This window comes from Crocodylus porosus, unplaced genomic scaffold, assembly GCF_001723895.1.
Source record: "Crocodylus porosus isolate Cpor-Errol unplaced genomic scaffold, CroPor_comp1, whole genome shotgun sequence".
Taxonomy (NCBI): domain Eukaryota; kingdom Metazoa; phylum Chordata; order Crocodylia; family Crocodylidae; genus Crocodylus; species Crocodylus porosus.
This window is the reverse complement of record NW_017728886.1, coordinates 177,697,941-177,725,735: the sequence shown is the minus strand read 5'-3', so window position 1 is coordinate 177,725,735 and position 27,795 is coordinate 177,697,941. Positions and strand designations below refer to the sequence as shown.

Genomic DNA, 27,795 nt, shown 5'->3' with positions numbered 1-27,795 from the left:
CCTCTGCAACCCCTCCCCCAATAAATAAATAAAAAACAACCCCCAGAACCCATGTTATACTTTCTTTTGACAGAAGCTGGTCTAAGACCATATAAGCAAAGTAAGCTTAAACAGACAGATTCAAGTTCCTCATTGCAAAATTATATCTGAAGTAGAAAACAAGAGCTCTGTTTTACTTGGTTTTAAAGACTTCAAGCCTTTTACTTCTATCATTGTATATTTTGTGTATGAGAGAGTTGAGAGAGGTATATAAAACTCTGAGTGGAAGATACTGGTCTCTTGATGCGATTGTTTAAAGCGCCTCAACAAGGATGCAGTCCTGGAGTCTTTCTGAAAAGTTTATCATGACTGCTCTATTCAGACTAGTGCAGTGGTTCTCAAGGGCTGTGGAAGCACTGAGGTACTGGGAGAATTGCCTGCTAATTTTTTTCCTTTTATTTCTACTAGATTGCCATCTACATTCACAACTACAAGAAAATAACTGATTGTGTTAGTCCTGAGGACGCATCCTTCAGTTTTCACAACTTGTTGGGTGAGTTGATTATTTTGTTTCTCTGATGTTCCTGTTGGAATAATGCAATCAACTTAAACCATGCTAATAATATTTCAAACCACAGCATACCATCATATTTAAGGTATGTCATGATTTCGTCTGTATGTGTGTGTATATATACATGTGGGTGTGTATTTATTTACACCCACACACTCATTCCCTAATTGTTTAAAACTGGCATTATGTTTTTTGTGCTACAAGTTCCTAAATTGGCAGGACAGACATATTTTGTGGAATTATTTGTATTTGGTTAAAAATTTCTGAGGACCCCAGAAATTCCATTCTGGACAAGTGGAGCTTCCAGAAAATCAATAGCTCAGTGATCAACAGTGTTCACCTGGCATATCCCTGTTCTGGGACAAGGGCTTAGACAAGGACTTGAACTTCAATGTCTTGTATGCTGGCTGTAGATACAGGGTGTCTTTACATGTGCTCTGGGTTGGGAGGAAGGGCACTTTAATTAGAGAAGCTCTCAGGAGCCACTGTAATTAAAGTGCCCACAGTGTCTCGTGTATGCAGAATCCTGCATTTCAAAATGGCAGCGGAGGCGCTTTAACAAAAGCTTGGTTGACAGGCTTTAGTTAAAGTGCCCCTGCTGCCATTTTGAAGTGCAGGGACGCTGAATACAGGAGATGGCAAGGCTGCTGAAGAGTATTACTTACCCCATTCCAGTAGACTCAGTCAAATCTACTCTGATGTGTGCTAATTAGCATGCCTTGGAACAGGTGTCGGGCATGTGTGTAGGTGTCCTCAGTGTTTTATTCTCTGGCTCAGTGAAGATCTAGTAAACTATAAAAAGTGGAACAGCTCTAACAGTAGGGATTTCACAGATAAACAGAGTTGGGGTTATAAGGCGGGGGGAGCTGACTGACTGCAGGCTGGGAGGAAGGCCATTCACCCTAGTATTGGGGAAATTCAGGTTAAAGCGTCTGCTGTGAAATAAGGGTGCTCTTGTGTAAAATGAAAGCAACTCGTATTGTCGGGGTAGTAACAATGAATGCACACACACCTTGGGGATGTGGTTAGCTTTGGATAAATTTCTTCTTCTTGTTGCTTTTTTTCCACTTGCATCATCCTGTTGCACAAGATGATGCAACTTCAAATCATTGCCAACCTTCAAGACCTAAGACCTGTCTAAGACCTACACCATTAAAAGCCTAAGCCCTATCTAAGACCTACACCATTAGAGGCCTTCAGAATAAAACTTGATCCATGCCTGTGAACAGCTGCCCATAGGCAGAATTAATCTTATCCTTTCCAGGAATCTGGATGCTTGTGCAAACTATAGGGAAGGATGAACCTTTTTGGTAGCCCTTTTGGTAGCCTCATGTTAGGAGTTCAGCCTTGATATCACCAAAATTCAAGATGTGTGTGAGAGAGAGAAAAGTAGGCTGATGCAGTCAGTAACATGGTTTAGATATGCAGCTGACACAGAATCTTTTTTGATCCAGATGCACAGTTTAGACACAGGGTTGCTTTACTTCAGCAGTGCTCTGGTATTCATGGTTTTGAATGGCATGGGGCCAGTCTGTGGGCTGGATCAGGCCTGGCCCGACCCCTGTGCACTGGGATTGGGCTCAGGACCCCGCACCATCTCTGCCTGGTTAAGGTCAGGCTCTGGGAACCCTACTCCATCCCTGCCTGACTTGGGTTGAGCTCTGGTTCCTGTACTGCCTTTGCCCTGCTCCTTTTACCAGGATTGGGCCCTATGCTGTCCTGCATGTCTGATCTAGTGCACAGGGATACAGCTTGCAAGGAGACCCATGGGCTAGATAGGTGGTTCTCAGCCTCTTTTGTACTGGGACCCATTTGTAAACATTGGCCAGTCCCGACCCAGTGCCCCTCACTCCCAACCCACTGGCCCCTGCCCCCAAACTCCAGCCTCACAGTGTGTGGGGTGAGGAGAGTCCCAAGCAGCCCCTTGCAGGTTGGAGCTCTGCCAGTCTGCAAGGAAAAAACCAGAGTTTTCCACATTTTTTTTCCTTTAAAGGAGAATCCATTTTTAAAGTTTGTTGGTCCATTTTAAATGTTTGTTCACTACCCTTTCATATATTCTTGTGACTCGCTTTTGGGTTGTGACCCATGGATTGAGAAATGTTGGGCTAAATGACACTGTCGGGGGCTGGATCTGGCTTGTGGGCTGAGCAACCCTGCTTTCATTCTTTAAAACCAAGAGTGCTAATTGAGGAGTCTCTGTGAACGGTTTATGAATTCTGATTGATCTTATAAAATTGTTGGGTCATTGACAGCCCTGGCAGCAGATGGCTAAGTGAAAATCCACAAAGGTGGTATCACATATCTCCCATAGTGACAACAAGGGAGGGCTGTTAAACTTCCATGGCTTTCACTCAGGAGGGAGTGTCTTGGGACAATGGGATGTCCACTTAGGTAAATCCAGTTTTATCCAACTTCTTCTGCAAGGGCTAGGGTTTGGAGAAACATCGAAGTACAGAATACAGATTTTTAATGTTAATCCTGGGTCTTATAGCCAGCAAGAATCAGGAAGGTGGGAGACAGAGAGGGATTCACAAAGACATAAGAATCTCAGGCAGGGGAGAGGAGCAGAGAGTACCTTTGCTTTTGTAACAGAAGGATCTTGCTTAAATGAAAGAAGGAAGGAACTGGCTGAACAAGAAAGCAAGGAGAGAAGCCATGTGTAGAAGCGGGTGATCTTTTGCTTCTTAAGGGACTCAGACTTGAGCCAAAAGAGTTCTCAGGTGTGGTGAGGAATTGAAGGGGAGGAAGTACACATAGCCATCTATTATTTTGTCTAGATTTCACTTGTTAGCTAAGTAGAGCGTAATTGGCATTTGAAATCCTTACAGAGCCTGGATTGTTTGCTTTACCTCCACACGTCTCTTAAGAGGTGAATGGTTGACTCCAGAGTGTCTGTAAGGTCGACACTTTTGGAGAGGGCGTCCTTAATGTATGGAGAAGTCTGGGAAGGCTGAGGGTCAGCACTGATCCTGGGAACCTAAGGCTGCAGTGCAGGGCTGCAAAGTCCCATTTCTTTGGAGGAGGTGACAGTTGTTCAGTAAATCCATAGCTTATGCCATCACCTGCCTGGTGTGGCAGAAAGCAGCCTCAGGTGGGCACTAGCGTCACCTGTGGACATACCCAGCAGATTCTGGGTGGGAATTGGGGCATCTGCCCAGGTCCACAGCTGATGCTTCTCTGTTAGCATTGGGCGGAAGGAGTTCTGCCTGCCCTGCACAGTAAATGCTGGCCTGCCTGCCTGGCACAACATGGTGGCTGGAGCTGGAGTTGCCAACCACCTACAGGCTGGATCCTATGAGTTGGTGGCCACCTGCCCATGGGCTAGATACAATCAGGTGGTGGGCCAGATGTGGCCCACGGGCTGTATTTTGCCCACCCCTGCTGTAGCCACGTGGGCTTAGGAGATGGCATGCAGACCTGTGGGCCCTCCTGCAATGTGGCGGCAGGAGAGATGACCACTGGAGCACATGAACTGCATATTAACTGCCTGCAGGCCACTAGTGACGGCTAGACTCCCCCCCCCCTCCACACACACACTTATGGGGCCTTTTGGAGCAACTTCGTGGTTATGGTTGTGCTGAGATTTGCACTTAAATCAGGTGTCGCAGGAGCACTGAGGTGTGCTGTGCCTTAGATAAGTAACAGAGCTGTCAATCAACAGGGCAGTGCAGCTGCGGGTTGCTATGGCAGCCAGCCGGTCATGTGACCGGAAGGGGGCAGGGCCGGGCCCTTTATAACAGCTCGGGCCTGGGCCCAGGAGCAGGAACTCTGTGGCTGGGCTGAGCAGCCTGAGTGGGTGGTTGCAGCCTTACCTCACTGACTGGCTGCGATGATGCTAGGGAGGAGAGAGCCCTAGAGAGAGGTATGGTGGAAGCCCTGACAGGGCTGGGAGTTTGTATTTACGAGCGAGAAGGCTCTTTGTTGGTTTTGTTACAGCCATTTGGGCTCAGCTTGTGTTATGGTTAAACTGGAGGACTGGGTGAGGCTGTAGGGGTGTGAGGAGGCCTCACAGGGGGTCCCCAGCAGCTTGGGAGTTCCTGGTGCCCAGTAGGGGCGCAGTGCGTAGTGCCACTTCAGGCACAGCATGAGGAGTGCCGGAAAGGCGCTTGGGGTGTGGGGTTGTAGCCGCAGCCGCAAGAGGCAGCACTGGCCGCAGAGGGGCAGCGAGCGCGAGAGGCACGGCACAGGTCCTAGGGCAGGCAACAGGCGCGCAGAGTGTAGCATAGGCCCCAGAGGGGGCAGCAGGGCGCACGAGGCATGACACAGGCCCTAGAGAGGGCAACAAGCGCGCGAGGCGCGCCATAGGCCCCAGAAGGGGGCAGCGGGCACAAGGAGCGCGCCATAGGCCTGGGGTGCCAGAGAGGGGCACCAGAGCGGGATAGGCCCTGGGGCGCCAGAGGGAGTGCAGGAGGGCAAGGGACCAAACAACGTCCAGAGAACAGCTGCGAGGCTTGGGGCATGCTAAAGGGGAGGTAAGGAGGCACGCATAGCCCTTAAGGCAGGGGTGCGCAGAGGCACCCCATATGGAGTAGGGGTAGGACCACATGTACCGTTCACCCAGGGGATAGAGGCAGCCTCTCATATAAACCTAATTATCATCAAAGTTGTGGCGGGCAAGAATCAGAGGGTGCTGAATCACCTAGAGTGACGGTAGGGGGCGCTAGGGAGTTCACAGCCACTCCTTGGCCCCACTCCCTCACATCAGGATTGGAATCTCTTGCTTCACAACTTTGTGGTTATGGTTGTGCTGAGATTTGCACTTAAATCAGGATTGGAATCTCTTGCTTCACACTTCAGCAGTTGAACTTAATCTTCATATATCTGCTTGTGCTGATGACCCCAGGATACTCTTCAAGAAAAAAAGCCCAGAAATGTGCTGCTTATTGGGTCAGTAGCTCAGTGCATAGCAGCAAGTAAAAATGATCTGCCTTTCAAATATTTTGGGTCTGTTTTAGCCCTGGAGAGAGAGAATTGGGCAGCAGTGAGTCTTAATTTAGTACTGAATTTTTTAAAGAGTGGTTTGAAAATGATGCTGGGTTCATTTGGTTTCCTCATGTAAGTGGTGACCCTTTCCCAGCAGTAAAATATTGGTGTGGCTGAAAATTGCTGTGATCGTCTTTCTCCTGCTTTTCCCTTACCCTCTGCTCATTCTTTCTTTTTCCCTCCCTCCCTCTCCCCCTTCTCTAGTTTAACACAGTTGAACAGCAGTGAAGTGTAAAATGTGCTTTTGCCAAGGTCAGTTTCTTGTGATTACTCGCCTGTGGCAACTTATGCCAGTTGCAACAGACTGAGTCTCAGCAGTCCACAAAGTCACATTGGTGCTTAGGCAGAGGACATCTAGCGTAGGTTATAGTAACCATTGTCTGGAATGGCTTGCAATGCTGCTGAATTTCAGTAGATTTATTTAACTCTTCATGACTTACCTGGTCTTGCCTCAGTGGCTTAGAATCTACTCATCTAAATGATGAATTATCCTGTCCTACAAAAGCCCTTAAGGAGGTTTTTTGGTAGATGAGTTATTTCACTCTCCTTTCTTCTTAATAGTGGGCAGCCCAAGATTCAGATACTACTCATGAAAGGAGGAGGAAATAATAGAGCATCATTTGTTGGCAAAACATATATTTGGGGGTTATGTGTATGTTTTTGGGGTTGGTCTTCTTTTTGGAATGGTCATATTAAATATTGCTGAATTTAGAAAGGAAAACCCATTATGTTTGGATGTAAGCTGAATTCTGTAAAGATTCACGCAGAGGTTCCAACTGGGCAGCTTATTACACATAAAAGTCTGTAGAGCAGCTGTTCGCGGCTAGGTTGCAAGGGTACCCTGGGGTGCCACCAGATCCTTTGAAGGGTGTCATGATGTGTGAGGAGGCAAATGAGGGTGTTAGTAGGTAAATGGATAAACTAAGCATATAAATGCAGGCTCAGGCTTGTCCCTGCCTGGATGATCCCCCATCTCCACTGCCAGACTCTTCTAAAAGGAACTTAGCAGTGTAACCTATACATTTATTTTTGTAATTGGATGTCCCTCAATTCACAAACTTTATGGAGGAGTACTTCTGAGTCCAAAAAGGTTGAGAATTACTGCTGTAGAGAAACATGCTGTCTTTTTACCCCTTCTACAATTTAGACTTAGTTATATAATATATAGTCAGAAGCTAATAATGGAACTCACTGCTGTAACAGGAGCAGTAATACTCATTAACTTTTTCAAAGAAAAAGCATTTTGTTAGAGGTTTCCAGGTTCCCATTCTGTTTTTCCATACACTGGGCTGTGCCTCTCTTCAGAAATACCACCAGGTACAGTCCCCTTCTTAAGGTATAAGAGAGCTAATATGGTTTCTTTTAAAAAGTTTTTTATACTTAGAATAGTAGCATGGGATTCCTTGGATATTTTGCCCACGTATAATGTGCATGTTCACTTTTTTATATTAAAAGTGATGACTTGTGTAAGAAGCATCCAATCTCAGAGTTTTAAGATTGATTTCAAGGTGATTTATTTATCAGCACTCTGGTTTTTAAATAAGTGTAGGTCATAAGTAAATTAGTGGATCAGCAATAAATGCATCTGTGAAAACTTATGCACAGAAGTAACAAATGTATCAATCCATGGGGCTGGATACAATGGACCCGGGGTGCTGATGGAGTTGGCTGATATGATTGCAGAGCCTCTGGCCATTATCTTTGAAAACTAATGGTGGTTGGGTGAGGTCCAAGACTGTTGGAAAAAAGGGCAAGTATAGTGCCCATCTTTAAGAAAGGGAAGAAGGAGGATCCAGGAAACTACAGAATGGTTAGCTTCACTTCAGTTCCTGGAAAGATCATGGAGCAGGTCTTCAAGGAGTCTACCTTCTCCTCTAAGTTCTTAAAAATAATTAGAAATAGTCAGCATAACCAAAGGCAAGTTATGCTGGCCAGTCTCCTTGCCTTCTATGATGAGATGACTGGCTCTATAGATGCAGGGAGAGCAGCAGATGTAACTTGAGCAAGGGTTTTGATACGGTCTTGCACAACATTCTTGCAAGCAAGCCAAGGAAGTATAGTTGGATGAACATACTAAGGTGGATAGAAAACTGGCTGGATTGTTGGGCTTAAAGGGTAGTAATCAATGCCTCAGTGTCTAGTTGGCACCACTAGTGGTGTGCCCCAGGAGTCAGTCCTGGGGCTGGTTTTGTTCAATGTCTTCAGACCTGGAGGATGGGATGGAGTGCACCCTCAGCAAGTCTGCAGATGACATGAAGCTGGGGAGAGGGTATGCTGGAGGGTGGGGCTAGGATTCAGAGAAGCCTAGGCAAATTGGACGATTGTACCAAAAGAAGCGAAGTGGGTGGTAGAGCTGCAGCTGGGTGGAGGCAGCAGGAACATGAAGTTTGGCTGGGCAGGATGTGGGTGTGAGGGAGGGTGTGGGTGTGGGAATCTCCCATACTCCTTCATGGCGTGCAGCCCCTGCTGCCAGCATCATTAGCAGGAGGTGGGCACTCAGGGTCCTAGTGCCCAGTGCAGGCACTGGCACCTGGTGGGGCACAGCTTTGGCCAGTACTGTGCATGGGGGCAAGGAGTGCAGCCTGCCCAGCCGCCTCTATTGCAAGGTCTCTGTACCATGTGCCTTCAGATCTTACATTCACACCAGGGGAAGCCCCCTGCTGGAGCCAGCTACCTTCTCTGCCCTGGTGTGAGTGCAGGTGTGCAGTGCTGTGATTGAGGTGGCTTGGGCAGGCTGCTGTTTCCCTCTACCCCATGCACTGCATTCTCTGGAGGCATGCCCTGCTGGGCACTAGTGCCTACACTGGACATGAGCACCCTCAGTGCCCCCACACCCTGTCCTCACAACTGCCATCTACATATACACATACCCCAACATACCCTATGCCCCCCCTGCATCCCACCATACACCCCCGCACACTTCACCATACACACACACCTCCCACACCCCACCATACACACACCTGCAACCACACCTCACATCTCCCACACACAATATACAAGAGGAGGTCTTTATTTTTGAGTTATTATACAATCACCTCTATATAGACTATAGAAACACAGATCGTGACAAAAATATTTTTTGTAATAAAATGTTATAGTAGGTGTTTGACTTCTAGTGTATGATTTGGTTTTTTCTGGTTCTAAGATGGCAATCCCCCCTCCCAAAAGGAGTATTAGTGGGAGCAAGGTGAGGGACTTCCAGTCCCAATATGGTGATCGGGGTGGGGTGGGGCTACTCATCCAGCCATCAGTAGCTCACCAAATCTTGTTAAGCTGAAATAATTGCCCACCCCTACTGTAGTGCATCCCTCATTCCTGCAAATGGCTCTGCAGAGGGCAGTCAGTTGAGGGTGATAGAATCTGTGCAGGCAACATAACTGAACCAAACCTCTCTGCAGAGTTTCACCTTCGTATTATAGAAGTTCAATATATTTTGTGGGTTTTTTTCCCCATTATTTTTCAAGTTCTTGTCCTTCTAGATTCTAGTTGGTAGTTGAAATACTCCAATCTCACAACCACAAGAAATGTTGCTTTTGGTTTATTTTGGGGCTACACACACAATTTATCACAAGAGTTCCAGCTTAATTGTTCATATAGCTGGTTTGATATTATAAATGTTGTACAGGTATTTATCTACACAATTAAACTGGTTTCAACTGGATCTCTGATACTAAGCTTCCTGGTCAGCTTTGAAAATAATTACCAGGGTTCTTTGAGAATTAGATGGGACGAGGATGAGTTGGCCAGTTTTGGATACCACTTGTGCCTGTGTAACCCTTGCAACGTTTGAGAATCCCATGAGAAGTTTCTCATTACTGTTTTTTTCTGTAGATAACTTTGATTTCCTTCAGCTGCTCCATCAAGATTCCACACAATAAGGAAGCTTTGCATTTTGTGCTGTTTTGTATCATCAAGTATTATTTTTTGTAGAGAATGTGCAGCAACACCTCTTTTCTGTTTGTTTTGTGAACTCATGGTTCCCAGGCTGTTTAATTAGGGAGCAAGAGAAAGGCCTCTTCAGTGTGTTCAGTTCCAGTGTGGGGGTCACCTGGAAACCAGAGGGCCATCCTCATAACAGATGTTGGCAGGAAGTCAATATTTTTGGAAGAGGAAGCACTTTCAGGATGTTTAAAAAGCTGTTTGTTCTAAACTAAGGCCTGCCTTAGCATGAAGAGATTTTTAAGTGCCAAGCATCCATCATCTCTCACTCTAGGAAATTGAAAGTTTCTGTCTAGAGAATCTCTCTATTTTTATTTTCTTTGTTTCCCTGTCCTGGTTCTTTTGTACATGTGAAAAAATCAGGCGATCAGAGCATGGGATGAGTAGGCAGGATTCCTATAAAGTTTTTATCTTGGCTCTAAAAGCGACTCACTATGTAGCCTTGAGTAGTCATATAACAGTACCTCTGTTCCCACATGGAAGAATAATGGTCTGTCTTAATGGGCTATTGTGAAGATTAATTTGTGATATGACTCGTGTGTGTGTGTGTGTGTGTGTGTAAGAAGCAGGAAGATAGGGTTGTTTATGGAATGCAACATTTTGGCAATTCAGTAGTTAATGGATAGAATTCCTATTTGAAGAACTTGCATTAGATTCTGGTGTCGCAGTTTTATCGTCTATTTTATGAACAGCAATTTGGAAAATGAGCTTTGTTTTACAGTTCTTTAGCTGGCTGACTGGAAGGATTTCAGTGGGCACCAAAATCATTTTAATAGTGTCATAGGATTTTTGTAGGACATTTTTGAGTCCATTACATTTACCAGTCTATTAGGTTTTTAATGCAATGTATCTTTATGCCTTTATTTTGCATAGTCTATAGTTTTAATTGTATGGTAAGAATAAAAATATGAAAGTCTATTTTACGTTAAAAACAAACTTGTGGGAGAGACATCCTTTGGCCCTGAACAGGAATTTTGTAAAACAGACTTTAATTTTTGCATGTGGTATGAAGAAAGAAATGGAATAAAGATGAAAGGCAGAGGGAGGGAGCTGTGGTAGGAACCAAGTACACTGTGTTAAACCTATGTGAAGTTACTTTGTGACATGGCACTGATTGTGTGAGCAACAGTTGAGATATGATTTGCAGGAGTCGTACTTGATTCCTGTGCAGTGGGATCATTTGGCAAAAATATTTGTTTATGTCTCTTCTTTTGCATTGCATAATCTTTAAGAATGGTAGGTTGTTTTGTTTTTTAGAAAGGGAATGTCTTTGTAATTTTAGTAATAAGCATCTAATTTTCTTTGCTCAGGCAGTAGACATTAAATCTAGTATTCCGTAATTCTTTGGAAGACTGTTAGGAATCTCTTTAGACAGGTTAAATGTAGTCTGTGGGACTTCACTGTATGTACTACAAATAGGAGTATCTGAAGATTATTGGCTATGCATTTTAACCCTTTTCTATTAACATATATGAAAGATGATACTACAGATGGTCACTACAGCTAAGTACAGGCAGTCAAAAAGCCTGAGGCTGAATCAATTCAATCTTCGCAGGTTAGTCTAAACTGCGGAGATTGAACCAATAAGCAAGTGAATAGACATTCACTTTGGAAATGCAGTCACATGCCTGCAGTGGCCCAGGCCAGAAGGAGAGGGGTGTAAGAGCACATTTCTGCTCAGTTGGAGCAGATAGCTTGGGCCAAGGCTAGCCTGCCAAACCTGCAAGGGGGTGTTTGTAGGGGAGGTGCAAAGCATTCAGGGTTGCTGGGGCACTGTGAGTTTACTTGTATATGAAGGGGATGTGGGCCAGAATTTCAATAAAGTGATTTAACTTAGGTCAGTTAAGCCCAATACTACATCTGTCCAGGTTTATCTTAAACTGGTTTTAGCCATTTTGAAAGAGGTTTATGTACACTGAACTTGTTGTATTACAGATTTGAACTGGTTTCTGATCACTTATACCTGCTTATGTATAATTTCTGTCCCTACACTAGATGTTCAATATTGAAATGATATAGTTACTCTGTGTTTCATAGGGGGTAGCATCAGAAGGAACCTAAGCAGGTCATCAAGTCTGACCCCCTACCACGGACAGGAAAGAATGCTGGAGTCAAATAACCCCAGACAGGTGAATATCTAGCCTCCTTTTGAAGACCCTTAGGGTAGGAGCCAGCACCACTTCCCTTGGAAGTTGGTTCTAGATTCTAGCCACCCTGACAGTGAAATAGTGCCGCCTGATGTCTAGCCTGAATCTACTCTCAATCAACTTATAGCCATTATTCCCTGTTACTCCTGGTAGTGTTCAGGGGAACAGAGACTCTCCCATTGCCTGCTGGTCCCCCTTGGCCACCAGATCCCCCCTCAGCCTTCTCTTGTGGAAGCTGAATAGGTTCAGGTCTTGTAGCCTCTCATTGTAGGGCCTGCCCTGCTGCCTCTGATCATGTGAGTGGCCTTCCTCTGGACCTTCTTGATGCTGGCCACATCCCTCCTGAAATGCGGCGCCCAGAACTGGACGCAGTACTCCAACTGCAGCCTGACCAATGTCATATAGAGGGGGAGGATTACCTCCTTGGATCTGCTTTTGATGCATCTGTGGATGCATAACAAGGTGTGGTTAGCCTTCCTGACTGTGTCCCCACATTGGCAGCCAATGTTCATTTTGGAATCGGTAATGACTCCAGGATCCTTTTCTGCCTCTGTGCTGATGAGAAGGGAGTTCCCCAGCCTGTAGGTCTGCTGCTGGTTCTTCCTCCCCAGGCACAATACCTTGCACTTGTTAGTATTGAAACCCATCCTGTTCTCAGCTGTCTGCCACTGTAACATGTCCAGATCTAGTTGCAGCCTGTCTCTCTCCTCCAGCATGCCCACTGCTCTCCACATCTTAGTGTCATCTGCAAATTTGAACAAGGTGTTTTTCACCCCCTCGTCCAAGTCGCTGATGAAGATGTTGAACAGTGTGGGCCTGAGGCCCGAGCCCTGGGGGGACCCCACTGCCCACATCCCTCCAGGTCGAAAAAGTCCCCTCCACCACCACTCTCTGGGTGCAGCTCTCCAGCCGATTTGTGACCCATCTGACTGTGTGGGGGTCAAGGCCACAGTAGCCTAATTTTTTAATGAGAATGGGGTGAGACAGTGTCAAAGGCCTTCCTAAAGTCCAGAAAGACTACGTCCACCACAACACCTGTGTCCAAGGATTTTGTGACGTGGTCATAGAAGGCCACCAGGTTGATCTGACAGGACCTGCCTCTAATGAACCTATGTTGGTTGCCCCTAATCATGGTCTCCCCTTCTGGCCACTCGCAGATGTTCTCCTGGATAATTTTCTCAAAGAGCTTCCCTAGGACCGAGGTAAGACTAACAGACCTGTAATTTCCTGGGTCCTCCTTCCTCCCTTTTTTGAAAATGGGGACCATATTGGCCCTTTTCCAGTCCTCCAGCACCTCACCAGAGCACCACAGTAACATGTTGTGTTCTATACTTTTATAAGTAAATAATAAATCCTCCCCCACAACCAATCTTGCTGACCAGGGTTGTGGCGGGGAGTCCCTCTACGGTCAATCTTACTGATGAGGGGGGTCCCCCCACGGCTGATCACAAGGTGGCTGATTGCTGTGGGCGCTCCCACTCCCCAGCTGGCGCTTGAAGGGGGGCACTGGCCCTCCCACCTGCCCCCCGTGCCTATCACCTAAGCAGCAAGCGCGGCTGGTCAGGGAGTGCATCAGCACTCTCATGCACCCCCTACGGGTCACCACTGTTATTGATAGACTTTTCTATCTCTCTAGAACTAACCTGAAGCTAGACTTAGGAGTCATATGTTAGCAGCCCCAATTATAGAATAGCTTCACTCATCAGTAATTTTTTTCCACAATAATTTGTGGGAATATGCCATGGTGCCATTAAGTAATAGCTTTTTAAAATATATTTATTATATTTAATTGTTAACTCTTCCACTCACCTTTTTATGTTTGGTTAATATTCATAATTTGGAAAATGATATGTTGATCAGGGTGACATGACACATTTAGATTTATCTGCAAATAAGCCAGAAAACTGATACTCATTTGAACAGTGATGGAGGTGGACAGGTTAAGTTCTTGCACTTACTGTGATTCCATCCTTTCGCCCGCCATGTGATGTTTGAGGATTTAAGGTGTATAACTCCTCTCTTGTCACATGGCCAAACCCTGTGCACTATACTAAAGATTTCACACACACCCTCTCCCCCGGGTGAAATAACACATCTTAAAAAGTACAGTTAATTCAAAGTATGATGTAAGAGTTGCATTATACAATAAATAGAAATGTGACCCTGGTATGTAGAACTATCTACAGAATTCAATAGATCCTGTCATGTAGAATGTGTGTTGTGTGTGAGAGTACATGTAACATGTAAAAAGCACAAACTCTTGTTAATAAATTCTGCCCGATTTTCTTCCTGTGTGTGAATGCAAGCTGCTCAGGCTCCTGCAACAGTGTCAGCATGTTGTCATTCATTTAAATGGAACAGAGTCCTTAACCCTGAATCTTCTAGTGTTTGTGTGAATAAATCTGAGAGAGCATGCCAGCTTCATAAAAGTAACAGAAGTGAGATGATAAATGATACTGTACATTTTTTTTATGATATTCCCCCCCCGTCGCAGAGATTGGAGCTAGTTAGTGGCTACATACATTGAGCTTTCACCTCTCCCTGTAGATTGATAAAAATGCTTGCTAAGCAATTTTTAAAGTAAGAGGAAAACAAATTCTTGTGCTCAAAATTCCTGATTTCCATTCTGAAACCATCTGACTTTGTTTATAGTGATCTCATCTGTTGCATAACCAAGGAATAGAGGGCCTAGTTTGGTAGCCCACTCCTTGCATGGAACAAGTGGGGATTGCAAAGGGAGGCAGTGTGTCTGTATGTGGGAAGCCACTGCCCCATCAAGACTATGACAGCATATTAAGAAACATATATTAAAAAAAAATAAAGCAAAAGGATTCAATTCCAGGAAATGATAGCCTGAAAATAAAGCCAGTCCTGAAAAGAGTAGTAACAGTCTTGGAGCCCATAATACTTATTTTTGCTTTAAGAATGTCAAATGACAAAGACTAGGGATTTTCAAGGAAGGTGCACCAGTACTTTGGAGTATTAGGCAAAACATTTTATGCTTTGTACAACTAAGGCTTTTTATCATAGTTTTATTCAGCATTGCTGTTTGTGCATAGGTGCAATCATTTGAGAGTGGCATGCTCTGAGATCATTTTTTTTGCAATTAAAAGTTGTTAAACTGATCAAGTGAAATATTTACTTACAAGAAAAAAATAACCTATGTGCATGATGATTCTATAATGGTTGGATCATTTGTTTTAAAGGCTGTATTTGATCACTGTGGGAGGAGGGGGGAAGTAATATTTAAAAAAATACACACAAACAGCAGACTAATTTCCTTTTGTTTTGAAACTAATTATCTCATAGCACAGACAAGCCTAACTGTTCAGGTAAAAAGTCTAATTCATGATATTATCTTGTTTTGACTATCATAAATTAAAGATCTATTTATAATTTTTTAATGTCCAGCGTCTGGTTTTCAATATGGAGTGAGAACTTGCAAAATACAAGGTTTTAAATAATGTTTTCACTGACACATGTTTGTTTGTTTGTTTGTTTGTTAATTTTCAAACCCTGAATATTAAATTAAACCCACTCTTGCACAGTGAATAAAACCTGAACATTTACATTTAGGTTAATTTATTAGGCATTGCACTGGAGATGTTGATGGTGTTAACTAGTGTTGCTATTAAAACCCACTAGAAGATATAGGATATTGAAAGTATAGAAGCCAGATGACTTTTATTTCATGTAGTTAGTATTATGGTGGTGTTTCATTCTTATGATCCTGTGAATATTGCTTTCTGGGGCTCATATGATAAGGAATATTATTGTAAGATACTTTTCTTAAGTGCCTAAATTGTCAGGAGGGGACGATATAATATATCTATCTTCTTTCTGCCATACTTGATTATTGTCTAGTTATTTAGATTTTATCCCACCTTGAAAAATAGTCATGTGTATGGTAGACGAATAGCTAGTTTGACGATTGGCATACGCGCAGCATTTTTCATATACAGTCGGTGAGCATTTGTAGCAATACAGGGTGAGAACAACAGCCTCTGATCAGCAACATTTCTCCTTGTAACATTTTTCATACTGTATATTCAAACATCCCTGCAATAGCAACAGCCACTTAAGAGCAGCGTAGCAGCAGGGCACAAGCATGTTGCTACTAATAGGCTGGATCCAGATGTGCAGGCACGTGTGGTTTGTGCCACTGCAGACCTCTTTCCAGTGATGCAAACTGCACAAGTTGCATGTTAATCAGTGTGCAGCATTGCTAATTTGCAGTGCCGGGGCAAAATTTGCTACTGGGAAATCCCAGCAGCAAAAAAAAAAAAAAAAGAATCTGGAAAAAAAAGCAGTGCAAACCACACTGAAATGGTGGGCACAGGGACAAATGCAGACACGGGAGAGCCCCATCTCCGTGAGCTGTGGAGGCCCCCTGTCTGGCTGGGGTGCAGGGTGCCTCAAGACCAGGGGAGCAGGCAGCCCTGAGCTGAGGTACATGGAGGCCCTGTGCGGAGGCATCCTGTCCCCCAGACAGCTGTAGAGTCGCTGGCTGGGGGCAGGGTGCCTCACTGCAGAGCTCTACAGGGTGTGGAGCCCAGGAAGCAGCCAGCCCTGCGCTGCCTGCTACCCCGTCTCCATGTGCTGCTCCCTGGCTGGCTGGGACATAGGGTGCCTCAGCACAGTGGATGGCTAGTCCCTGCTGATGCACCCTGTGCCCCACCCTCAACCCCTCACAGCACATGGAACAGGGGTGCAAAGCATACAGGCAGGCGTGTGCACTGTGGCACAAAACTGCCACTACTCTTTGTGCTGCTGCAAAGGCATGCTCCTGCTCATTGGACCCAGCTGTAATTGTCAGTTGTACTGTGGTTTCCAAGAAATATTGCAAGGCAGAGTGTCATTTATTACTCTTGGTCAAATGTGGCTAAAATACAGTAGCCATGATGAGGTTAATCAAATTGTTTTTACAACCATAGATTTTTTTTAACTATATTTTAGTTAGAAGTGTGGTTACTGGAGCTGCTCTTTCCCTGCCTTTCTATTACAAGGAAGATATGTTTGTGAAATGATAGTTGCTTTAAAATGGATTTTATGGTTGTAATAGTAGGAACTGGTAGTGAAGAATCCTTAGGTTTGGCACTGCCTTGCTCTGCAGTGATGTCTCAAATTTTGCCATTTCCTCATGGATCTGGGGAGGGTTGGGGTAGACGGTGATGAGTTTTCATAAGGGTGTGACAACCACAGATACTTTACAATACCTAATCCTTTCAGTGGTCAGCTTGACATAACTTTACATTACCTGTCTACATCGGTGACGTGTAGGGGTAGTATGTGCCCCCCTCAAAATTGGCCCTCGCTGGCTGGGGAGTGGGGAACACTGGCCAGTGCCCTGCCTGAGAAGTGCTGGTGGCACTTCTGGTTTGCCATCAGCACTTCCAAGTTCAGCGATCAGCCACTGGTGCCTCCCCAGAGCCAGGAGGCACCAATCACCCATGCCTGCCTACAATTGGAGTTAGTTTACAGCACAGTTGTCCTTGTGCAACTTTTTAGGTTTTAGGATAGTTTAGGAATATGATTAATGTCTTCTCTGTCCTGAATAAAAATGAGAACCTTCCTTAAATTATACATGTTATATTGATTTACACTGTCATGGTGCCACTTTCCTGATCTGTGTAGTCTTTGCAGGGAAAACCTTCTTAGTCCTTATATCTCTAGAGGACTGTGTAGTTTTACTGGGGAGGCTTTGAGGAGCTCAGTTGCTTTGTGAGGATGCTCTATGTTCAGTCTTGTCTATCCTTAAGAGTGGGAATGTCTTTAACATGGTTGGTGATGCTAGAATCATTTGAGATGTCAGCAGTTAAGCTCTAGCAAGAATCTACTGAGCAAATGCGGATTATGATCCACCTCCCCTCCCCCCAATATTTAGACCATCCCAGCTTCAAAGCATCAGACTTTTCAAAGAAACAGTATAAAGGTTTATTTCAAACAGGCAAAATGGCATTCTTCCCTATTCATATTAATGGAAACTGGCAAATGGTTTGGCTAAAATCCCTCCATCCCTTCCGCCCTGCCAAAAAAACAAGAAGCCCAAGGCAGACATTTTGCATGGATAATTTCAGCCAAAATGGTTAATGTTTGGTAACATTACAAGCCACTGTAACAATAAGCAGGACTGCCATTTTTGCCTGTAATATGTTTAGAGAGAGTTCATCTGAAAATGTTTTCTACCTTACCTTTTAGGAAGCAGTCAGGACTTCAGATAATTATAGACAAAACATTACAAAATGTATGACCCCTCTCCTCCTCAGACTTCCAAGCCTCTGGCCTACGTTCTGGCACAATGAATGTATTAATCACACCAGAAATAATGGCATACCACACGCTTTCCAAAATTATGATGCCATAAAATGGTAGATCAGCCACACAGATATTCCTCAAAAAATGTGTAGCATCTTTGTGGCTGGTTTATATGGTGCCGTAAATTGAATGTGTGACATGCCCAATCGTCCTGATGATGACCATCAGTTGGTTGTTGGGTTTGGAACCCAGCTATCTCTTGCTCTATCCCTGGAGGATGCTGGGCGCTTCTTTAAAAACGGCTATGCAGCTAGGGATGGAGTTTTCCCATCCCCTCGCTTGTACTGGGTTCCATTTTTTAAGTAGCTGCCCAGTGAGGGGGCATTGTGATTTGAAACTGGGGCACTTCTCTCTGATGTTAAGTTTACGGTGCCAAGGAAACACAATAAAGCAGGTGGGTATTCAGCCGGGGTTCCCAGCTGAGTGCCTACTTTTAAAGGTCTGGGGCATTTTGAGCTCAATGTTAGGGGAAGGTGTGCAGTTTGGAGTCTCAGTTGTATGCCCGCTTTTTTATGTTCTCAGGTGCTTGTGAAAGTGGCACTTACAGAGTGAGGATTTCTCAGCTCCCGTCTGCTGCTTCCACATGCACAAGTGGTGCAGCTAGGGAGCAGGAGCTTTCTGATCCCCAGATGTAGGTGCCCCCTGCTGTAGCATCTGGCAGTCCTGGAGCTGAGGTTTGAAGACTTCTGTGCCCTATTCTGAGAATTTCACAATCTCGTCTGGCCCGGCAGGTCTCGCAATTTGGGGAATGCATAAAGTTCCTCAGACACCAATCAGCAACTGCCGTAATGTCTGCCAGAAGCCTCAGTGTAACGTCCTGGTCCCGTTGGTGTTGGTAGTCTTGCTACTGACTTGAGACTGGGGTTTCCCTCTGGAGTATTTCTTATGGAAAAAGACAGCATGTTTTGTATTTTTATTTTTTTTGGCAGCATAGATGGAGATGGGAAGCATGCAATGAACTTGTCTTTTTGCTACTTAACCCTCAGCTCAAAATAGAAATTAAATACGGTTCCCCCCACCCTTTTTTAAAATGATAGAACATCACATTGCATGTTTGTCAGGTATGAATACAGATTAATATGATCCTTTCTCTTGGTTTTACTTGTGTGTTACAGATGTTTATGCTACTTTATTAATCCTATTAATCTGCACACTGCATCTTTCAGCTTGTGCGGTTTCCTGTAGAGTCTTTATACTGTAGCTTACCCTGCTTTTATAGCGAAGGAGCAATTTGTTGATGACACACTGTTAAAAAAAAAATCGTACATGCACCGATTGTCCTTTCTACCACCTATTAATAACCACCATAATACTTCAGATGTGTTAATCTACAATGTCAATTTTACACTGCCATCTGTCGTCATCATCCAGGTAAAATAGGTTGGTAACAGTAAAGTTCCAGCTTAGCTTCATGAAGTCTTCCACTTGTTTCACTTTTTTGAGGAAAAAGAAGCTTTGCTTTGAGGAAGTTTCAGTATTGAGTTGTTTTAGGTTATTTTTGGTGGCAGAAGAAGAGGGGAGTGGTTGGCACTGAGAGTATCATTCTGGTTACCATGGAAAACCTTGTAGAAGATTTATGCAGCATTTCCCAAAGATAGTCAGATACCTACTGTGTCTAACTCTAGAGCAATGATTCCTGAAGAGTGCACTGTGGTGGAAGTGGGCTATAAAAAATGGGCTGGATTTGGCTCCAGGTGGGCTGACCCTTATGTCTGGATGGGCCCCAGCCATGCCAGCTGCACGCAGAGGTTGGGCCCCTGCGTGGAGGAACTGGGTTCTGACAAATCCCTAAAGGGAAAACAGTTGGAACCGCAGATTGGATCCAGCCCACAAACCAGTGAGTGAAGTGTGCTGCCAATTCTAATCTGGAAAAAGGTGTGTCCCAGTATGAAATGTCTGGAAAACTGCTCTAGAAGTTTGTTTCATTTCTTTTACTTAGAATGCCTTAGACATGGGTTTGGCACGCTTCACTCTACACCTTGTACTCTTGTCTGGTTAGGAAAGCAATGATTTTTGCCTGGATGCAAAGGGGTGTCAGAATAAGAGAGTAGTGCATCTGTGACATTTTGAAGGCGATGTCCTCTCCTAGACGGAGGGGATAGATTTGGTATGACTTGTTGAGATTACAATGTTTTTTGGGCAGGGGATAGAGTGAAATTGAACCTTTGGTATTGTCGCTGTGGAGGATGAGATTGCTAAGGGACCCAAGGTTTTATGATACCCTGCTGGATTGTGTTTTGGATAATTCCCCCAGGTTGTTGGCAGCATTTCCATGTACGCCTGTACACTACAGGAGACCCTAGGTTCTCTTGTTTTTCTCTTGGGTGACCTAACATGCACTTAGTTGATCTTGTTTCTGGATGAATTGTTTATTGAATCTGCAAATGGCTGGCTAGAAATGATTCCTTTTTTCTTTTTGTTCTAGTGTATCTGGTAGTCATTTCTGATGTGTAATACATTGAATATATCCTTTGTGAAATAAATATGCTAGGATATGGATCAAAATGTGAAACCAGGAACTTCATCTAAAATTAGGCTGTGAATAAGACTCGGCGTTTCATGTTCTTTGGTGCTTGAAGCACGTCTACCCCACTTCTATGAAATATGACCCATGCTTTTGATCCTGTTCAACATGCAGCAGTCCTGAAGATGAGACATGGTAGTTGTTTGAGAGCCTTGGGATAAAGACCCTAAGAGTGGTACTGGGTACATCTTTAGCATTGCACTTACATAGCTAAATTGCCTCATTTTTGGGAGTTGGTGTGCACAGAGTGGGAGTGAGTATAGATGGCTTTGGGCTTATGTTCCGGGTTGCAGCATGAAGCGGTATAGACACAGCCTTCATGACTGCTTTTGGACTAAATGCAAAGCAGTATTTAGCTATAATTTATAAGTTTTCCTCATTAACTTTGTGTGAGCATAGTTGCAGAAGGATGATGGATGTTAGCTTAGTGCCGTATGATAAGGAAGCGAGTGGTTATTTTCTTCCCCCATTTTGCTTCTTTTTAAATTGCCATTTTAATGTGTGTAAATCGCACCCAACGCTCATATGAAGGCTGTGCGTTGCATGAAGATGGAAGAGACATGTAATTGAGTTGGGGACCTCATTTACTAGATGGTGGTAGAAGAGTTGAACTGATACAGGAACAGCTACTCTCTTGTAAGCTGGAACTGTCCTTTAATGCCTTTAATCCTTTAGAAGTTTAAAGGAGCAGTCAAAAAGGTAAATGGCCTGCAGGCAGCTTGGAAGCTGTTTAAAAACACCATATTAGAGGCTCTGGAAAAGCATATACCACAAATCAAAAAGGGTACCAACGGTCAAAAAAAACTGCTGCATTGTTTACTAGAAGAATTAAAGAGGCCATTCAAGGCAAAAAGGCATCCTTCAAAGAAATAGAAAATGCACCAAAATGAAGAAAACAGGAAAGCTCTCAAACTCTGACAGGTGTATAAGGCAACCCAAAAGAGAATTTGAGGAGCATCTAGCAAAAGATGCTAAAGTTGATCATAAAATGTTTTGAACTACATCAGAAGCAGGAAGCCAACAAGAGAATCAGTGTGCTGTTAGGTGACTAAGGTGTAAAAGGTGCACTCAGGGATGATAAAGTCACAGCAGAGAATCTGAATAAATTCTTTGCACTGGTTTTTTACAGCAGAAGGTACTGGAGGAATTCCCATGCCAGTAGATAGGCCTGAAGAACTGGACCACATTGAAGTGACAACTGAAATTTTAGAACAAATTGATAAATGAAATACTAGTAAGTCACCAGGACTGAATGACATTCACCCAGGAGTTCCAAGTGATTAAAAGGGGAAATTGCGGAAATGCTGGCAATATTTTGTAGCCTGTAAGTACAAATGGTCTCTGGGCCAGTGGACTGGGTTGGCAATGTAATGTTCACCTTTAAAAGGACTCCAGGGGTGTTCCTAGGAGCAACAGACCAATGAGTCTCACTTCCATACCTGGCAAGCTGGTAGAATCTATAATAAGGAATAACATTAGGATTCATATGGACAAATATGATATGCTGGGAAAGAGTCAGCATGGTTTTTGTAAAGGGAAATGCTGCTTCTCCAATCTGCTGAAGTTCTTTGAGGGTGTTAAGCACGTGAACAAGGGTGGGGGGAGTCCAGTTGACATAATATATTTGTACTTTCAAAAGGTTTCTTGACAAGGTCCCTCACCAAAGACTTTTAAAAGATGGAGCTGTCACAGGATTGAAAGGAAGGTTCTTTTGTGGATTAAGAGCTGGGTAAAAGACAGGAAGCAAAGGACAGGGGGTTGTGGTCACTTTTCAGGATGGAGGGAGGTCAAAAGTGGGATCCCACAGGAATCTGGGCTAGGCCCAGTTTTGTTGAATATGCTTATCAGTGATGTGGAAATGGGGGTGCATGGTGAAATCCCCAACTTTGCAGGTGGTACCAGGTAGTTAAATCCCAAGTTTAGGGAGAGGAGCCACAGAAAGATTTCACCAAGCTAAGCCAGGGAACAAAAACATGGCAGATGAACTTCAGCATTGAGAAGTGCAAGGTAATGCACGTGGGGAAAAATAACCTTAACTTTTTGTACGCAATGCTGGGTTCTGAACTAGCTGTTGTAGCTCAGCAGAGACCTTGGAGTCACTGTAGACGCTTTTCTGAAAACAGCTCAATGTGTACTGGTAACCAAAAAAGCTAATAAAACGTTGGCCATCATTAAGAATGGAATAGAAAATAAAATGGAGAACATTATCATGCCGTTATACAAATCCATGGAACATCCACACCTGAATCTGATGTACAGTTCTGGTCTCTGCATCTCTAAAAGAATGTAATACAATTGGAAAAGGTACAGAGAAGGGTGAACAAAATGATCATGGGGAGGATGGCAGGGTTGCTGTTACTAGGAGAGATTAAACTAGGACTCTAGTTTGGAAAGGCAAAAGCTGCAGGTAATGATATGATAGAGGCCTATAAAATCATAAAGGGTGTGTGGACCAAGTGAACAGGAAACATTTGTTCACCAAGTTTCAGAATACTAGAACTAAGGGGTACACACTGAAATTATTAGGAAACAGGTTTAAAATCAACAAGAGAAAGTACTTTTTTACCCAATGCCTAGTGAACTTTATTGCCACAGGAGGTGTTAGAGGAAGACAGAATAGTAGGCAGTTCAAAAAGGGATTAGATTGGGGTGGGCAAATTATGGCCTGCCAGGCACTTTCACCCAGCCTGTGGGCACCTGCTAATGTACCTGGTGCGTTCACCCATGAGGTCCACATGTGTACACATCCCCCAACATAGCCTGTTGTACCTCACTCTCACCCTTGTAGGTGGAAGGATCTGGCCCGGCCAGCATGCAGCTTCTGGGTGGGGCTGCAGCTTGTTGGGGAACCTGCTAGGTTTTCCTGGAGTCCTGGTCACTCCAGTCAGCAGGTAGGGAAGTGACGGGGGCGGGGGAGCTGCAGCTGGGCAGGGGCAGGGAGAGTGGGGCTGGTGGGGTGGCAGGAGCATGGAGTTTGCGTGGGAAGGGTGTGGGTTTGAAGGGATGGTGGCGGGGTGGCAGGGGGCATTTGTGCCCAGTGCAGGCATTGCTACCTGGTAGCACATGGCTCTATCCAGAGCTGCATGCGGGGGCGAGGAGAGCAGCCCAGCTGGACCACATCGATCATGCAGGCTCTGCATGGCGCACATGTAACTCCTGGCACTCTGGTGGCACTGGGAGAAACCTCCCCACTGGGAGAAGCCTCCCCTGGAGCCAGCTGTCTTCCGTGCCCCCTGCCACACAGGTCCTGGGACTACGGGGGGAAGCAGGGGCCCAGGGCTCCTCTTCACTTTCAGCCAAGTCCTGGGGCCTGCATGTTAAGGTGTGGGGAAGCCAGCTGGCTTTAGCACCTGGAGCTTCCCCTGGTGCCATGTGAGTGCTGGGAGCTGCATGTGCACTGTGTGGAGCTCCTGTGACAGAGGTGGCCCAGGTGGGTTCTGCTTCTCATCCCCTTATGCAGTGGTGGATGGAGCCATGCACTGCCAAGCAGCAGCGCCTGCACCAGGCATGAACGCCTGCTGCCTGCTGGTGCTCCTGTGGGCACTGGTAGCTGCTGTGCAGCATGGGGGGAGGATGTGTGGGGTCCCCACACCTCATCCTGATCCCGCACACCCCACAAAAGCCACACACCTACACCCTGCCCCCACAACCCCCATTTATACACTGCCCCAGACATACCCTATTGCCCCCCACACACACACCCATGCCCCACCATACACATACAGTATACAAGAGTAAGACTTTATTTTTGTGTTATTATGCAATCATGTTTCTATATAGTATGCAAACATAAATCATGACAAAAAAATGTTTGTAATAAAATTAAAATATGTTATAATTAGGGTGGCCATTGGTCTGGTTTTATAAAGGACAGTCTGGTTTTCTGGTTCTCTGTCCTCTTTTGATATGAAACCTGACGTCTTTATGTCCTTTATTTTTCACTGCTTGGCACGTTCCCCTCCCTCCCCTTGCCACTGACACTGCTGTGGCCGCCTGCAGGAGCTCCCTGCTCGACCCGCCTGTTTCGCTGATACTGCCGCGGCTGCCTGTGGCAGCTCCCTGCTTGCCACTGCCACTCCCCTGCTGCCAACACAACCACTGTTGCCACCTGCAGGAGCTTGCCACATCCCTGCAGCCTCAGAAGGCAGGCGATGCTCACGGTGGTGGGGGCAGTTGCACTAAATGCAACTGTCCTCTGTTCTTGAGGTACCTCGATGGTCACCCTAGTTTACAGTAGGTGTTTGACTTCTAGCGAATAATTTGTTCTGGTTCCAAGATGGCAACCCTCCTTTCCCAAAAGGAATATGTCTCCCCAACAGGGGAGGGACTTCTGGTGGCAAAGGTCTGGGGTTAGGGGCAGGACTTGTAGTCCCAAGAAGTCGAAGAAGAGGCTGGGCAACTGTCAAGGGCCAGGGCTACCTATGTGGCCCTTGACAGCTCACTAAAACTGGTTAAGCAGCTCTGCAGTGGAAATAATTGCCCTCCCCTGCTCAACATGCATCTGATTCAGTGCTTTTCTCTAAAACATCCATTCCTGTCACTGTTGGAAACTGGATACTAGGGTAGATAGACCATTGGTCTGACCCAGTATGGCTCTTCTTACGTTCTCATGTTAAATGAAAACCAAGTCAGATTGGTAACTGGGGAGAAGAGGCTCTCAGATGGTCTGGTCATAGCTGCACAGATAGTAGGAGGCCCTTTCCAGGGCGAAGGCAGGGGCACAGGCAGGAGATCTTACAGAGCTTTACAAAAATGGGTGAACCATAGTGTTCCTATTTAATACATAAAGCAACTGACAGATATCAAAGGAAAGTGACTTGTCAGAGGTTACAGTGCAACTCATTATTAAGAGTTGGGAACTGAACCTGTGTCACCTCCTCAAACTAGCTCCCTAGTATTAAAAAACCCAGTATTATTCTACTGGTGGTTTAATAGATTTGCTGTTGAACTGCTTAAGGTAAATTCTAGTGATTAACCTCTTAAACCAATGACAAAGTGCGTCTTGCTCAGACAAAAATGATTCTACGTAATGCAGATTTGCTGGATTTACCTACCTTTTCTTATTTTTCATTTGCAGATGTATTTTACTGAGCTTTGCAAGCCAAAGCATTTGAACTCTTTTAGAGGTTAAATGCTGTAGCTTCTTGCATGGAATTGAAAGAGCTGACAGATATGCTCTGTCAAAGTGATAGTTGTTATAGTGTCTAAAAGATTAGTGATATACTTGGTAAGATTCAGCCATTGGGTCTTGCCCAAATTGTGGGCGTTTTCAATTGTGTGACCTTTTCCAGTTCAATTAATGTAAATCTGTAAGGCTCAGGACACCGTGATTACACAAGACAAATGTTGTTCAATCATACTACGAAGTATTGCCTTTGAATTCAGAATGAGGTCTAATGTTCAGTATGGAATTAAGAAAATGAAATCTGTTTTTAACAAAAGACAATCTGAATAAATTAATCCATATCTATGTCTCTGACATCACCAGTACCAGAGCAATATTTTTACTGTTGCCATGTCAGTTCTTATAGATTAGATTTGTATAACAAATTTGGAAGCATCATTGCTTCTCTTTACACAAAGGAAAATGCAAAAGCAATCTGAACAAGCACAACTTTAAAAACCTTTCTTGCAGGAAACATTTCTTGACCCAGCAAATTTCAAACTATTTTAAATGTTTCAAAACTGTAAAACATAAATGAAAATTGTACGTCTGATTCATATTTGCACACTTCTTGGGTCTTTTTTCTGGGGAGAAAAGGAAACAGTAGAAAAAGACATAAGATGAAAATATTTGTAGTTAATCAGAAGAGGCTGGCCATACGTCTATACAAAAACTTACAATTGGGAAATTCTTGTCTAGTCTGCCTCTAGCAACCAACCTGTGTTACAAGACATACGACATATTTATCTATTTTTAGTAGTGATTTCTACATGTTTTCTACTTCTAATAAACACTACAAATATGTGTCCTTTTGTGTCAGGACATTGTTTGCATTGTTACCTGGATCTCAACAGTTGCCTTTTGATCTATGATTTGAAGGTTTAGGTAAGTCTGAACGAATTTTTGTTATACCCTGTTGGTTAATGAGATCTCCAGCCCCTGACAGGTTTTTTTAAATAACAACTTCTACCCGGACTTTGTTTTGGAACAGAAAGTAACTTAATGGCCTGTAAATGAAAAGACACGTTGGATTAAAATGTACTGTTATTCAGAGAGTCCTACTGTTAATATTTGATTTTATTATTAACGTTTCTGTATTCTAAGAACATGTTATCTTTTGGGTAACTGTAATTTGTATTGGTGTGTTCTTTTTTCAGCTTGGGTAGAGACGAGTTTGGAGTTAACATCTTTAGTGTCCAGTCTGTAATTGTTAGAAGGATCAAAAATGGCATACTCTTTATTTAAAAAATAAAGATATGTGTTTTATCACATGCAGTTGTTTTTATTTGGATTTTGAAACCACAGACCACTATCTACTTCAGTTTAAATTGGATTAAAATGTCCTGACCCATTTTTCAATTGGATTTCATTTACAGTCCATCAAATGCCAAGATTTTTTTATGGTAAGTTGCTTAAAGTGAAGTGTTAGAGGTCCATGTTTTGTCTGTTTTTTCCTCCAGTTCCTATATGACAATTTATAATCACACACATTGCAAGGGAGTAGCATACTTTTCCAGTCAGAAAGTGTAATTTCTATCTTTTTTTCCCTTTCCCCCCCAAAAAAAAACATCTCTTAATCTATTAAAAACAGAGGTTTTATTTGTTGACTGTGTGGAGAGTTTTGAAATTCATATGAATGTAACTCAGTCCTTTCATAATGGAAAAGTTATTTATTCTGTTTGGACTCAACAACAAAGGTAAAGAAGCTACAGCGACTATATTTGCAAGTTGGACCAGAGGTCAAATAAAAGAATTTCCTGTTGGCTCAATCCTTCCTTTTACTCATTTGACTAGTCCTATTGACTTCAGTGGAGCTGAATATTTGGATGAGATGAATTGTAAGGCCTGTGATTAAATCTGAAGAGTTTGTTCAATCATCATATATGCTTCAGGGTGACAAGAAATTATCCCTGCCCAGTAATCCTAACTAAAATAAAATCAATTAAAAAGTAATTATTTTTAACCTGAGGGAAAGATGCATATGATATCACTTTATCTATTTTGCAGAAATATTTCAGGCATATCTATTGGTACGTATACAGCATAGAAATAACCATACTCAATTTACTGAACAGGTTTTCATGCACTATAGCTACCTTGTACGCCTGACCTATATTCTGAGTCGTATGAGAAATACAGTGCAAATTCATTGTAGTCAGCCTCCCCACCA

The 27,795-nt window shown here is 44.0% G+C and overlaps 1 protein-coding gene across 2 annotated transcripts in view; it reads left to right on the top strand.

Moving 5' to 3' along the window:
* Positions 1 to 451: 451 nt before the first annotated feature.
* The window catches only part of LDLRAD4 (low density lipoprotein receptor class A domain containing 4), a 391,087-nt gene continuing 363,743 nt past the window's right edge, over positions 452 to 27,795 (top strand). For both annotated transcript variants that reach the window (XM_019545527.1, XM_019545509.1), the window contains exon 1: positions 452 to 532. The gene's annotated coding sequence lies outside the window, so the exon portion shown is untranslated. The remainder of the gene's footprint in view (positions 533 to 27,795) is intronic.